We start from the raw sequence: 16,634 nt of genomic DNA on the forward strand, positions 1-16,634 counted from the left end.
TCACGGCCTTCCCTGATCCCTGCAGTACCATGCTCATTACTGCCCTCTCACGGCCTTCCCTGTTCCCTGCAGTACCATGCTCATTACTGCCCTCTCACGGCCTTCCCTGATCCCTGCAGTACCATGCTCATTACTGCCCTCTCACGGCCTTCCCTGATCCCTGCAGTACCATGCTCATTACTGCCCTGTCACGGCCTTCCCTGATCCCTGCAGTACCATGCTCATTACTGCCCTCTCACGGCCTTCCCTGATCCCCGCAGTACCATGCTCATTACTGCCCTGTCACGGCCTTCCCTGATCCCCGCAGTACCATGCTCATTACTGCCCTCTCACTAAACAACATCCTCCTTATCCTAGTTCTTTGATTCTTCCTTGCAACCATTTGTCAGCCTGACACACACACACACATTCAAGCCCATCTCAAACCATTAAGGTTTTTTATCAACCTCCACTGCATCACAGAATCAAATGCCATAGAAATTTTCAGAAACACACATCAGTCATATCTGCCTTATCCACTGTTAGATCTGAGTTACCCATCTCCAGCCATTCATAGCCAGCCTTAGGCATTGGCCAACTAGGCGACCGCCTAGGGCACTACTGTAGCAGGAGCACTTTTCCAGTATTTGCTTGGTGTAAGCAGACCAGGGTGGGGGCACCGGGTGGTGTGGTGGGGGTTGAAACCCCAGCCCTTTTGCCTAGGGCACCAGCTGACCTAAGGCCAGTCCTGCAGCTAATCATAGTGCTGACAGGTTGTCTTTTAATCACTCACTGTTCAGCTGTGTGCAGCTCAAATGCAAACACCGTGTCTGCAAATATACTTTGTCCAAGTCTGTGCAACTGTGGAGGTAGTAAAGGTAAAGTTCAAAGATGTGGGGGAAGACCTCACGTGTTGGGAGGAGAGCAAAAAACACTTTTTAAAACACTGTTGATCATTGAGTATAAAGTGAGTCAAGTGATAAGCAGCAAGTTGGTGAAGCTCAAACAGTTGGTGTTTTGAGTTTAAAAAAATATCCAACATACGTTTACTGTAAAATGATGTTAACAGTCACTCAGGAGTACTGGCCTATACATCCATGGGCTCCAAGAGTTTAAAAGCACCATAGTTTCATTTTTCTGGAATTTTAGAATAGAGAGGTTTCTGAATACAGTAGCTTTTGTTTTAATTGCATTTAGTAATAATCTAGAAATGACTAGCAACTGCTCAGTTTGCTGTGTTCCTACCTTCCTCTTCTCCATTGCATATCTACTGAAATATTTGTATTCATGCAGCCACCCCTTACCATAATTCTGTACCAATGTTGTTGTTCCCCTTGTTATCCTTACTGTACCTGCGTTCCAAATAATGCAATGGGCAATGTTTTCCACTTTAACTTTCAGTTTCACATTACCCATCTCATCCATTCTACATGTAACAATATATATTATTGTTTCTAATAGTTTATTCTCTTGTCTATTAGACAATGTCATCCCTTTATATTACCTTTACTACAGTGTTGTATTTTATCTACCTGTAGTATAAGTAATGGCTATTCCATAAAAGCACATTACAAGACTCTAGAAAAATGCATCTGTTCTCTTACTGGTCATAAAACTTAACCTGTTCATTTCCTCCTATTATTTAATCCCCAAAGTACCCAATCTCTGTATCTACCCCTTTTGTACAAGCACCTTTGCCTCCCTATTGATGACTATCCTGACATTACTTTTTATCAACATTTCCGTCCATCCTTCTCTGTCAAGGATTGAGATCGGAGTAAAAGCAAAGGGAAAGGGGTAAGGAATCTTAAGTGAAAGACCTGGTCTGGTAGAGATTTTAGTCGAATCTTCAACAGAAGTTGCTTTTAAAAATGGATATGTAGTAAGGCATTTAAAATATTGCTCTCAGAGGGGGTTAGAAAAGATTGGGAAGAGGGACTGGATAAGGAATTCACAAAGAAACAACAGGAGGATATATGTATGGCTCCCAAATACGTAACGATGTCTTGAAGACTTAGCATCTTTGCTTGAAAGTGTTTGCATAGATATTACTATACCCCAAGCAGACTCCAAAGAATTTTTCTTCAGGTGGATTGCAAATGTTGGAGGTGTGTGTGATGGGGAAGAAAGAGGTAATTGGGAACACATTTTTTGGAGTCTAATGAGTTGGCAGGCTTTAAAAATTCCCTAAAGTCTACTCTAGGAAATGATTTTTTGAGCTGAGATAAAGGATCAGAATTACCTAGACATAGTAAGGCCTTGTTAAGTTTAATTCTATTGGCTGCCAAAAAAGCAATTACGAGGAAATGGAAATCAAAGTCTAAACCAAATGTATTGGAAGTAGTGACTATAGTAACAGAGATAAAAGAAGTGAAAGTGGGATCTTTAAAAAACAGTAAGAGTATGTTACATAGGAAAAATGGGAAGTGTGGGAACAGCGCATACAGAATAATGTTTCTGAGGAGGAAAGAGACTTCAGGGAATGCAGGAATTGAATGAGCTATGCCATATTCAATTGACAATGATTGTGTAGAAGATTATATGTGGTGTTTAATATTTGTAACTGAAAATATGTCAATATGATTTTTGTTTTCATTGATATAAATGTTTGGTTGCTTATGTTATTAGTAATAATTCAATAAAGATGATTACAAATAAAAAAAAAAGTTTCTTCCTTCTGCTGGAGACGCAGGTATGTATCCTAGAGACTACCCCCATCTCTTGAACAGGCTGCCTATCCATTTGAAGCAGAGTTCCTCCCCAACCAAATTCAAGTGTAACTTGGACAAACTGGGTGGGGAACAGGAAATTCATCCCTGATTTGGCACGTATGTCTCTAATGTACAAAGACGACCTGTAAATAGTTCATCTCCTAGGCCCCTGCTGCAAATGTTTCATCAACCAAGCCCCTACTTACACTTATTAAGGGAACAATAACTTGTCAGAGAGTTGGGATGCATGAATAGGCTTACAAAGGCCCTTTTGCTCGTTGTGGTTGTTAGCCTAGAAACCCCTATGAGCCTAAGGACCTATGAACCTGGCCCTCTGCTTCCCCATTATTTTGTTGCTACCACTTCTAAGAATAATTTCCACATCCCCATAATTGCATGTACCCACTTTGCCCTTCTTGCCGCAACTGCATCTCTATCTAGACCCCTCCCCAAACTCCTCTTCTAATTAAGTCAGCATGTCTCCTAATTGCATCCCCCTTGCCACAGCTCCTTCCCCTATTCTGCACTTATATCCCCAGTTTGACACCTATCCCACTCAAATACTGCAAGCCTGTAACAGATCTTACACCTCCTGCCTCAGTACTGCACATCACAGTGCCTTTCCACAGATGTCGCCCATCTAACCTACTTATTTGTCCCCATTCCCTTCTTTGGTGAAAGAAACCATCACCACAGCCTGCCATTTTATTTTCCCAAATTACAGCGGTACTCTACAATACCCACAAGTAATCTCTAGCAACCTTTAAACTCCTCCGACCAACAACGACCTGCAATGATTCTCATAAGTGATGTACAGATCTAATTAATCAAAGTAAATGTCAGCAACCTTTAAACTCCTCCTACCAACAACGACCTGCAATGATTCTCATAAGTGATGTACAGACCTAATTAATCAAAATAAATGTCAACAACCTTTAAACTCCTCCTACCAACAACGACCTGCAATGATTCTCATCATAAGTGATGTACAGACCTAATTAATCAAAATAAATGTCAACAACCTTTAAACTCCTCCTACCAACAACGATCTGCAATGATTCTCATAAGTGATGTACAGACCTAATTAATCAAAATAAATGTCAGCAACCTTTAAACTCCTCCTACCAACAACGACCTGCAATGATTCTCATCATAAGTGATGTACAGACCTAATCAAAATAAATGTCAACAACCTTTAAACTCCTCCTACCAACAACGACCTGCAATGACTCTCATAAGTGATGTACAGACCTAATTAATCAAAATAAATGTCAACAACCTTTAAACTCCTCCTACCAACAACGACCTGCAATGATTCTCATCATAAGTGATGTACAGATCTAATTAATCAAAATAAATGTCAACAACCTTTAAACTCCTCCTACCAACAACGACCTGCAATGACTCTCATAAGTGATGTACAGACCTAATTAATCAAAATAAATGTCAACAACCTTTAAACTCCTCCTACCAACAATGACCTGCAATGATTCTCATAAGTGATGTACAGACCTAATTAATCAAAATAAATGTTAACAACCTTTAAACACCTCCTACCAACAATGACCTGCAATGATTCTCATAAGTGATGTACAGACCTAATTAATCAAAATAAATGTCAACAACCTTTAAACACCTCCTACCAACAATGACCTGCAATGATTCTCATAAGTGATGTACACACCTAATTAATCAAAATAAATGTCAACAACCTTTAAACACCTCCTACCAACAACGACCTGCAATGATTCTCATAAGTGATGTACAGACCTAATTAATCAAAATAAATGTCAGCAACCTTTAAACACCTCCTACCAACAATGACCTGCAATGATTCTCATAAGTGATGTACAGACCTAATTAATCAAAATAAATGTCAGCAACCTTTAAACACCTCCTACCAACAATGACCTGCAATGATTCTCATAAGTGATGTACAGACCTAATTAATCAAAATAAATGTTAACAACTTTTTCCACAGTTCCCTACAGCAATTCATACAACTATTTCCTTGCCCATGTCCCCTGTAAAAGTTAAAACAGTTGATTAGTGACCCCTTCTAACAAAAGCAGCTTATGTCTGCCTGCCACATGTGCTACTATCTGGCAATGATACCTACCCATTTCACTCCCCCTTAACATAAAAATTGACAACTCGTTCGGTCAGTTGCCAAAATATATCCACTGATTTAGGTTTAATCCATGTCAAGTGAGTTTAATTTTGTACAGAGTTGGAAAAAGGATGATGGGCCCAAGAACAACTTCAGTACAGCATCTAAAACCAAGTCTCTTCATTTGTATTTAACCAAACAGACCCTCTCAAAAAAGATGTAAACAACAATATATGCAATATCTATAACCCTAATAAAACTGCAAGTTCTTTATAGCAAAAATAACCAGGCCCTGTAATGTTCACAGGTGGCCATTACCTTCACTCTTTCAGATTCCCTCCGTCTGTATGCCTGTCTATCTCTCTATCAGTCTATCCATCCATCACTCATCTATTTATGTTTTTTTACATAACAGAGTAAGTGGTACAATGACTGACTTGATCTGTTCTTGCTACGACCAATGCATTTCAAAGCCTTGCCACGTGACACTCATAATACACTCAGTGTTGAATCTGTCTTGAAGAGACCTTTGGGGGTGGTGAGATGCTTCTAAGACTTAATTAGGGATTTAATCTTTCTTAAGCCTGTAGTCAGGAATCTGCCCACTTCATGGGGCTTAAACTTTCTCTTTGTAGGATGAGCTTCACCACTTTTTAAGGCAATGACTACTCATTAAAACTATATGCTGGAAAATCTTGTTAGATTTGCTCTTACTTTAGTTAGAAAAGTTTTAGATCTTCAAACCTTATAGTATGAAGAATCATTTTTAGTTATCTGTAAAGAAAACTGAACCAAAGATATCTAAGCATTATATCAGAATGTACCTTGAATGGGGCTTGTCATCTTCCATTAAAATCACATCTGGTACAAGATCTCTTTGTTAGATGTGCACATGCACAAAGCAATCGAGTTATACGTGCTTCACACTAAAGAAATTGGGAAAACTAAACAACACTTGGTTGACTCTTTTTTTTTAAACAGCAGATAAGGAAACCCATTATCTTGCATATTAATGAATCTGACTGTCACTTGCTCCAAATACACCTAATTTAAGAGTTCCCAGTATTAATCTGCAGTGTTGAGACTGGCACAGCTGTTGTCAGCCTGAGAAAGGCAGATACTAAGCAGAACAAACTAGCAGTATCACTCACACTGTCTTAGTATGCCTGGCAGTATCATGTACACTGTCTTAGTATGCCTGGCAGTATCATGTACACTGTCTTAGTATGCCTGGCATTATCACATACACTGTCTTAGTATGCCTCATAGTATCACGTGCACTGTCTTAGTATGCCTGGCAGTATCATGTACACTGTCTTAGTATGCCTGGCATTATCACATACACTGTCTTAGTATGCCTCATAGTATCATGTGCACTGTCTTAGTATGCCTGGCAGTATCATGTACACTGTCTTAGTATGCCTGGCAGTATCATGTACACTGTCTTGGTACACCTGGCAGTATCACTCACACTGTCTTAGTATGCCTGGCAGTATCATGTACACTGTCTTAGTATGCCTGGCATTATCACATACACTGTCTAGTATGCCTCATAGTATCATGTACACTGTCTTAGTATGCCTGGCAGTATCATGTACACTGTCTTGGTATACCTGGCAGTATCACTCACACTGTCTTAGTATGCCTGGCAGTATCATGTACACTGTCTTAGTATGTCTGGCAGTATCATGTACAATGTCATAGTATGTCTGGCACTGTCATGTACACTGTCTTAGTATGCCTGACAGTATCATGTACACTATCTTAGTATGCCTGGCAGTGTCATGTACACTGTCTTGGTATGCCTGGCAATATCATGTACACTTTCTTAGTATGCCTGGCAGTATCATGTACACTATCTTAGTATGTCTGGCAGTATCACATACACTATCTTAGTATGCCTGACAGTATCACGTACACTGTCTTAGTATGCCAGTAGTATCACTCACACTGTCTTGATATGCCATGCAGTATCATGTACTCTGTCCTCGTATGCCTGGCAGTATCATGTACACTGTCTTAGTATGTCTGGCAGTATCATGTACAATGTCATAGTATGTCTGGCAGTATCACGCACACTGTTTTAGTATGCCTGGCAGTATCACATACACTATCTTAGTATGCCTGGCAGTATCACATACAATGTCATAGTATGTCTGGCAGTATCATATATACTGTTTTAGTATGTCTGGCAGTATCACGTACATTGTTTTAGCATGCCTGGCAGTATCATGTACACTGTTTTAGCATGCCTCGCAGTATCACGTACACTATCTTAGTATGCCTGACAGTATCACGTGCACTGTCTTAGTATGCCAGCAGTATCACTCACACTGTCTTGATATGCCTGGCAGTATCATGTACACTGTCCTCATATGCCTGGCAGTATGATGTACACTGTCCTCGTATGCCTGGAAGTATCATGTACACTGTCTTAGTATGTCTGGCAGCATCATGTACACTATCTTAGTATGCCTGGCAGTATCACATACAATGTCATAGTATGTCTGGCATTGTTATGTACAGTGTCTTAATATGCCTGACAGTATCATGTACACTGTCTTAGTATGTCTGGCAGTATCATGCACACTGTCTTAGTATCCCTGACAGTATCACATACAATGTCATAGTATGTCTGGCACTGTCATGTACATTGTCTTAGTATGCCTGACAGTATCAAGTACACTGTCTTAGTATGTCTGCAGTATCATGTACACTGTCTTTGTATGTCTGGCAGTATCATGTACACTGTTTTAGTATGCCTGGCAGTATCATGTACACTATCTTAGTAAGCCTGACAGTATCATGTACACTGTCTTAGTATGCCAGCAGTATCACTCACACTGTCTTGATATGCCTGGCAGTATCACATACACTGTCTTGGTATGCCTGACAGTATCATGTACACTGTCTTAGTATGCCTGACAGTATTACGCACACTGTCTTAGTATGCCTGGCAGTATCACATACACTGTCTTAGTATGCCTCATAGTATCACATGCACTGTCTTAGTATGTCTGGCAGTATCAAGTACACTGTCTTAGTATTTTCTTTATTTGTTTTTACAAGTTTCTTAATAGCCGCGGTGGTGCAGCGGTAGCATTGTTGCCTCACAGCAAGAGGTTCTCCCATTCTATTCTTGGCTGAAGCGCCTTCTTTGTGGAGTCTGCATGTCCTCCCCATGGTCGAGTGGTGTTCGAAAGGCATGGGTAGAATGGGCATGCCTTCGTTGAAGGTTGGGCATCGAGCTGGCACCTCGGCACCTGTAAAAAATGTACTGCCCAATCATTGGTAATCCAAACAACAGGAGGTAGAAACCATGACACAACATGACCAAGTAAACTATTTAATCAAATTAAGTGCTTTTTGTTTATAATCATATACAAACTTCTTCAGATCTGAAGAAGTTTGTATACGATTATAAACGAAAAGTGCTTAATTTGATTAAATAGTTTACTTGGTCATGCTGTGTCGTGGTTTCTACCTCCTGTTGTTTGGATTACCAGTTTGTTGTTGCCTATTTCATTTTTTAGTTTATTTACTGCCCAATCATTAGCAGACTGTAATTCCAGTATGGCGACTACTTACCCGGGAAAAGCCGAAAGAAAAACAACAAAATTGGTGAAAAACTGCTTTTAGTGGACACTGTCTTAGTATGTCTGGCAGTATCATGTACACTGTTTTAGTATGCCTGGTAGTATCATGTACACTATCTTAGTATGCCTGACAGTATCACTCACACTATCTTAGTATGCCTGGCAGTATCACGTACATTGGTTTAGTATGTCTGGCAGTATTAAGTACACCGTCTTAGTATGCCTCACAGTATCACACACACTGTCTTAGTATGTCTGGCAGTATCACATAAACTGTGTTAGTATGCTTGGCAGTATTACATACATAGTTTTAGTATGTTTGGCAGTATCACATACACTGTCATAGTATGCCTTGCAGAATCACATACACTGTTTTAGTATGCTTGGCAGTATCACATACACTACCATAGTATGTCTGGCAGTATCATGTACACTGTCTTAGTATGCCTGGCAGTATCACATGCACTGTTTTAGTATGCTTGGCAGTATTACATACATAGTTTTAGTATGTTTGGCAGTATCACATACACTGTCATAGTATGCCTTGCAGAATCACATACACTGTTTTAGTATGCTTGGCAGTATCACATACACTACCATAGTATGTCTGGCAGTATCATGTACACTGTTTTAGTATGCCTGACAGTATCACTCACACTATCTTAGTATGCCTGGCAGTATCACGTACATTGGTTTAGTATGTCTGGCAGTATTAAGTACACCGTCTTAGTATGCCTCACAGTATCACACACACTGTCTTAGTATGTCTGGCAGTATCACATACACTGTGTTAGTATGCTTGGCAGTATTACATACATAGTTTTAGTATGTTTGGCAGTATCACATACACTGTCATAGTATGCCTTGCAGAATCACATACACTGTTTTAGTATGCTTGGCAGTATCACATACACTACCATAGTATGTCTGGCAGTATCATGTACACTGTCTTAGTATGCCTGGCAGTATCACATGCACTGTTTTAGTATGCTTGGCAGTATTACATACATAGTTTTAGTATGTTTGGCAGTATCACATACACTGTCATAGTATGCCTTGCAGAATCACATACACTGTTTTAGTATGCTTGGCAGTATCACATACACTGTCATAGTATGTCTGGCAGTATCATGTACACTGTCTTAGTATGCCTGGCAGTATCACATGCACTGTTTTAGTATGCTTGGCAGTATCATGTACATAGTTTTAGTATGTTTGGCAGTATCACATACACTGTCATAGTATGCCTTGCAGAATCACATACACTGTTTTAGTATGCTTGGCAGTATCACATACACTACCATAGTATGTCTGGCAGTATCATGTACACTGTTTTAGTATGCCTGACAGTATCACTCACACTATCTTAGTATGCCTGGCAGTATCACGTACATTGGTTTAGTATGTCTGGCAGTATTAAGTACACCGTCTTAGTATGCCTCACAGTATCACACACACTGTCTTAGTATGTCTGGCAGTATCACATACACTGTGTTAGTATGCTTGGCAGTATTACATACATAGTTTTAGTATGTTTGGCAGTATCACATACACTGTCATAGTATGCCTTGCAGAATCACATACACTGTTTTAGTATGCTTGGCAGTATCACATACACTACCATAGTATGTCTGGCAGTATCATGTACACTGTCTTAGTATGCCTGGCAGTATCACATGCACTGTTTTAGTATGCTTGGCAGTATTACATACATAGTTTTAGTATGTTTGGCAGTATCACATACACTGTCATAGTATGCCTTGCAGAATCACATACACTGTTTTAGTATGCTTGGCAGTATCACATACACTACCATAGTATGTCTGGCAGTATCATGTACACTGTCTTAGTATGCCTGGCAGTATCACATGCACTGTTTTAGTATGCTTGGCAGTATCATGTACATAGTTTTAGTATGTTTGGCAGTATCACATACACTGTCATAGTATGCCTTGCAGTATCACATACACTGTTTTAGTATGCTTGGCAGTATCACATACACTGTCATAGTATGTCTGGCAGTATCATGTACACTGTCTTAGTATGCCTGGCAGTATCACATGCACTGTTTTAGTATGCTTGGCAGTATCATGTACATAGTTTTAGTATGTTTGGCAGTATCACATACACTGTCATAGTATGCCTTGCAGTATCACATGCACTGTTTTAGTATGCTTGGCAGTATCACATACACTGTTTTAGTATGCTTGGCAGTATCACATACACTGTCATAGTATGTCTGGCAGTATCATGTACACTGTCTTAGTATGCCTGGCAGTATCACATGCACTGTTTTAGTATGCTTGGCAGTATTACATACATAGTTTTAGTATGTTTGGCAGTATCACATACACTGTCATAGTATGCCTTGCAGAATCACATACACTGTTTTAGTATGCTTGGCAGTATCACATACACTACCATAGTATGTCTGGCAGTATCATGTACACTGTCTTAGTATGCCTGGCAGTATCACATGCACTGTTTTAGTATGCTTGGCAGTATCATGTACATAGTTTTAGTATGTTTGGCAGTATCACATACACTGTCATAGTATGCCTTGCAGTATCACATACACTGTTTTAGTATGCTTGGCAGTATCACATACACTGTCATAGTATGTCTGGCAGTATCATGTACACTGTCTTAGTATGCCTGGCAGTATCACGTATACTGTCTTAGTATGCCTTGCAGTATCAGTTACACTGTTTTAATATGCTTTGCAGTATCATGTATGCTGTTTTAGTATGCCTGGTTGTATTATGTACACTGTTTTAGTATGTGTAGATAAGTGTGTGTGTGTACAACTTTAAGAAGCTTTCTAAGGGCACACACAAGTGTATAAATACTGAGCACATGTGAGCCTGACTGCCATTTTGTAGTAAACTGTTGAGATGTAAGCATGTATGTCTGTGTAGTCTGTCTGTTAATCAGTTCATTTATATTTTGTAAAGCTGCTGTCCATCCTGATATGTTTCTGTGTAATAAAGCATATAAACAAACTACCCCATCTGTTTGTCAACTATATTAGAGAGAGACGAGTGACATGGTGTCAGTAGTGGCATGTCTAAAAGGACATGGTGTCAGAAGAGGCATGTCTAAAAAGGACATGGGGCCAGGAGGAAAATCAGATTCTTCAGTTTGAGACCAAGGGGCACTCAGTTAACACTGGAGGAATATATAGGAGTGAATCATCCCTACTGCATGTAACTCACAAAATAGGTCAGAAATGAATTTCAGGTGTTAAAACATGCTCAAGCTATTTCTTATTTGCAGAATATAAGATGAGGCATTCAGAATACTCTAAACACATTTCTACGTAACAGGTACATTCGATATTACGATATATTAATAGAAATATTCAAAATAACTACAGAAAATATTTGAAATAAAATGAGTACAATAAGGGAAATGACCACATTTTTTCGCTAAGCACTACTTTTCAAAGTTATTCCAGTTGTCTGAAGTGTATGAAGTGTTTGCATGTTTGTGCAGTATTACAATACAGTCATTTCACAGGATAGAGCCATTACAAAGCATATTTCACAAAGTAAAGCATTTCAAAGAGTTTCTCGTGCATTTGAAAGTTATTACAAGCTGCTGTGTGTGCTTGTTCATACATAATTACAAGGGCCATATTTGTCAGTGAGTTTGGGCATAATTTGTTGGCATGTTAGACGATTTTGAAAACCTGGTCCACTTGCATTTGACCATAATATTGCAGAGAACTGGAGAGTGTTTGAGCAAGAGTACGACACTTTCATACAGGCTACAATTTCTGATAAAGATGACCATACAAAGGCACTTATTCTGCTTAATTTAGCTGGGTCAGAATTTGAAAGGGAAAGTTAATTTGTGTATGCACCTGCTATCTTTGCAGGAGAGGGGGAAAACTGTCATATAGTTGTACCAAGGGATGAGTTGATAAAAGACAGACATGTGTGGTATTAAAGATGATTCTGTGAGAAAGATTTTGCTTTGTGACAGTTATTTAACTTTGAATAAGGCCATTGAGATTTCTCAGATATATGATCTTACAGAAAAGCACACAAATATGCTTACAAATGAGAGATTGATGCTTCCAGTAATGTCTAAAGTTCATGCTGATAGTATGCAGCATGTGGTTAACAGAAACAAGCCCAAGCACATAGCTGCAACTGTAAACCCTGTAACACTCACAATGAAACCCCTTAGGAGCTTTCTAGCAAGTTCCAAGGTGTGCTTTGGAAACTGCACAGCTTCAGTGAAGCATAAGAGTGTGTCAGCAAACCGGCATAAGGGTGCGAGCACCTGTCCACCCAGTTTCATAGCCAACTGTCATAGTTATGGAGGAAGTCATGAGCCTAAAAGGGAGAAATGTTTAACTTTTGGTCAGCAATGTCACAAACGCAATAAGTGGAATCATTTCAAAAGGTTTTGTAAATCAAAAGGCACATATTCTTTTATTAAAAGGGAGCATTCAAAGAAATAAGTTGATCAGTTAGACATTTGCAACCGTACTCTTTATGTTGATGGTGTGTCGTCAGTGCTTTATGAAACAGCCAATGCAGTAGATTTAAGGGCAAAAAATGAAGTATTTTGTACAGTTTGAATAAATGAAAAACCCATAGAGCTCAAAGTTAACACAGGTTTAAAGTGCAATGTTATGTCAGTAGAAACATTTGCTAGAGTATGTGCTGATGAAAAGCTTGATTTGGCAAAGTGTGCAAAGCTTGTTGCTTATGGTGGTGAAGAGATTCAAATGGAAGGCTCAGTAGAACTTTTATGTTATTCTGCTAGGAGAAACTACAACTTTTTATTTTATGTGGTCAAAAGTTACATATAGTCATTATTAGGGTTCATGGACAGTTTGAAAATGGGACTGCTTTCATTTAATAAGGAAGACCATCATGTTCATTAGAAAGACCACTGCAATAAAATATCACCCAATATATTTTCTCTAACAATGCTGATCTTTTCAAAGACCAACTAGGGAAGCTTCCAGTTGTGTACTTCATGAAGTTAGATCTAGATGTCAATCCAGTTGTCAGGCCAACCTGGAAAGTTCCAGTAGCTATGTAGAACAGAGTCAAAGCCAAGGTAGATAAAATGGTGCCACAAGGTGTAATTTGTCCAGTAGATGAACCAGCAGAATGAGTATCTTCCATGGTGGTAGCTCATAAGAAAATCTCAGATGATATCAGAATATGTATTGATCCATGAGATTTGAACAAAGCACTAAAAATACCTCATCATCCAATGCGTACAGTCAAAGAAGTTGCAGAGCTAATGCCAAATGCCACTGTTTTTTTCTGTCTTAGATGCAGAGCTCATTTTGAAAAACTTTGATACACAGGAAATCCTCATTGCTAACTACATTCAGTACTCCAGTTGTCATGTACAAATTTTTCAGAATGTCATTTGGGATAAATTCCACCAATGAAGTCTTTCAGAGTGCAATGAAGCAAATTTTTTCTGGGTATCCCTGTGCTATTATAGTAGATGATATTCTAGTAGGACGCAATGGTGAAGCTGAGCATGACAGAAACCTCAGGAAAGTTCTGGAAAGAGCTCATCAAGTGAATCTTAAGCTGAATCCTAAGAAGTGCAAGTTCAGGTTATGGGAAGTCACTTATGTTGGTCATTTGTTTACTAGTTCAGGCTTACGACCAGACCCCATGACACGACCCCTCCAGGCAAACAGCAATTCTTGCGATCCCAACTCCAGACAGTGTTCAAGCTTTTCAGAGCTTTCTTGGCATGGTTAACTACCTAGGCAAGTTTATTTCAGACTTAGCCATCTAGCACTACTGCTTAAAGAGCTAACATGCAAAGATGTATCTTGGTCATGGTTGGAACATCACCAAAGAGCATTTGATATCCAGAAACAGAGAATTGCCCATCCATCAACTCTCAAATACTACAATGTTCACAAACCAGTTACTCTTTCCTGTGATGCTTCGAAATTTGATCTTGGTGCAGTCATTCTTCAAGAAGGTTAACCTGTTGCCTATGCATCCAGATGTCTAACCTACACTGAAATGCAGTATGCTCAGATTGAGAAAGAACTTTTGGCAATTGTGTTTGCATGCTCGAAGTTCCATGATTATATTTACGGTATACCTATCCAGACTGAAACAGACCACCAATCTCTAGTCCCTATTTTGAGAAAGCCTATGCATTCAGCTCCAGCCAGATTGCAATGTATGATATTGAGATTGCAGAAGTACAATTTCAGTCTTGTCGACACAAAAGGCAAACTTCTTTATCTTGCTGATACATCATCCAGATCACCCAGAAATACCACCGAATAGCATGAGAATGAGAAACTTGATTTTGACGTCATGAAAGTGAGAAATTATTCTTGCACACATCAAGATGAGATTAGAGATCATACAGCCTCAGATTCTGTTTTACAGAAGCTCAACCACTTTATCAATTGAGGATGGTCGTCAAAGCAATCTAGTTTACCTCAAGATGTGCAACCTTATTTTCCATACAGAGATGAGATTTTGTCCGATGCTGGTATTATCATGAAAGGTCCTAACATAAGTGTTCCAAACTCTTTGCAACAAGAGTATATTACTATCTTGCATCGTGGCCACACAGGAAGCGATTCTACAAAATGGAGAGTGAGAGGGCTAGTGTTTTGGCCTTCTATGTCACAGGACATTGAGAAAGTACTTTCATCTTGTTCTGCATGTAATGGTACAAAACTACATCAACAGAAGGAACCACTCCAGCTAAACCAGAGTCCAGAACCACCTTGGTTGACAGTAGCCGCTGATATTTTCGAGTCGAATGGTGGCATTACTTGGCGCTAGTAGACTCTTACTCCAATTGGTTCGAGATTGACCTACTTCCTAACCTAGCATGCACTACTGTCATTACTAAGATGAAGTCATTGTGCAGTCCATGATAGTCCACACAAAGTTATTTCTGACAATGGTATGCAGTTTACTAGCCAGTAATTCAAAAGATTCACTGAAGAGTGGGACTTTATCCATGTTACAAATAGCCCTGAGTACCTGCAGTCAAATGGTTTTGCAGAACGTGCAGTTCAAAGTGAAAAACAGTTACTTGAGAAGTCAAAATGAGATAATAGTGATGTTTCCCTAAATCTCTTGAATCTCAGAAACCTTCCTCGTGATAAACATCTTGGTTCACCTGCCCAGAGACTTCTGTTGAGACAAGCCAGAACTACATTACCAGTCAGCAGTAGTTTATTAGTTTCAAGTGGTAAGAATAACAGATCAGTGAAAGTCCATCTGTTAAAGAAGTGTAGCCCAAAAGTCTTATTATGACAAGTCCAGCAAACCGCTCAATCCATTATGTGAAGGAGAGACAGTGAGAATGCAAACATGCAAAGGTTATGATCTGATTGGAGTCATGAAGAGTATTTGTCCAGAGCAGAGATAGTACATTTGAGAATCAAAAGGAGCAGAGTTTAGGTGGAATCGGAAACATTTGATGTCAGTGTCCGAACCTGTACCACACAGCACTTAGCCTGTGAGAAAGACTCTTTATCCCAGAGTGAGTTGTCCAGCATCCCAATTCCTGAGGGCATTTCAGTAAATATCCCTACTCCTGAAATGAATCCCAAAGTTCCTGATACGAGCTGTTCATCGAAGACTGTCCCTGTTGCTAAACTCAATTCTGATTACTATGATAACAGATCAGGTCACATTTTCAAACCATGTTGTAGATACACAGAATCTTGGACATGAACATAACATTGTGTTTGTTACTAATGTCTATATATTATTACATGCCTCATTACAATGTCCTTTCATTGAAGACAATTTATTTAAGAGGGAGGATGTACAGCAGTGCATGTGTACAACTTTAAGAAGCTTTCTAGGAGCTTACACAAGTGTATAAATACTGAAAACGTGTGAGCCTGACCGCCATTTTGTAGTAAGCTGTTGAGATGTAAACATGTATATCTTTCTAGTCTCTCTGTTAATCAGTTTGTTTATATTTTGTAAAGCTGCTTTCTATCCTGATATGTTTCCGTTTAATAAAGCATATAAACAAAGTACTCCATCTGTTTGTCATCTATATTAGAGAGAGAACAGCGACAGTATGCTTGGCAGTATCATGTACACTGTGTTAATATGAGTGACAGTATGACACACACTGAGTTAGTATGCCTGGCCATTCCACTCACACTGTCTTAGTATGCCTGGCAGTATCACGCACACTGTCTTAGTATGCCTGGCAGTATCACGTACACTGTCTTAGTATGCCTGGCAGTAT

This window comes from Protopterus annectens, chromosome 13.part0, assembly GCF_019279795.1.
Source record: "Protopterus annectens isolate FY-2018-M chromosome 13.part0, PAN1.0, whole genome shotgun sequence".
NCBI classification, from domain to species: domain Eukaryota; kingdom Metazoa; phylum Chordata; order Ceratodontiformes; family Protopteridae; genus Protopterus; species Protopterus annectens.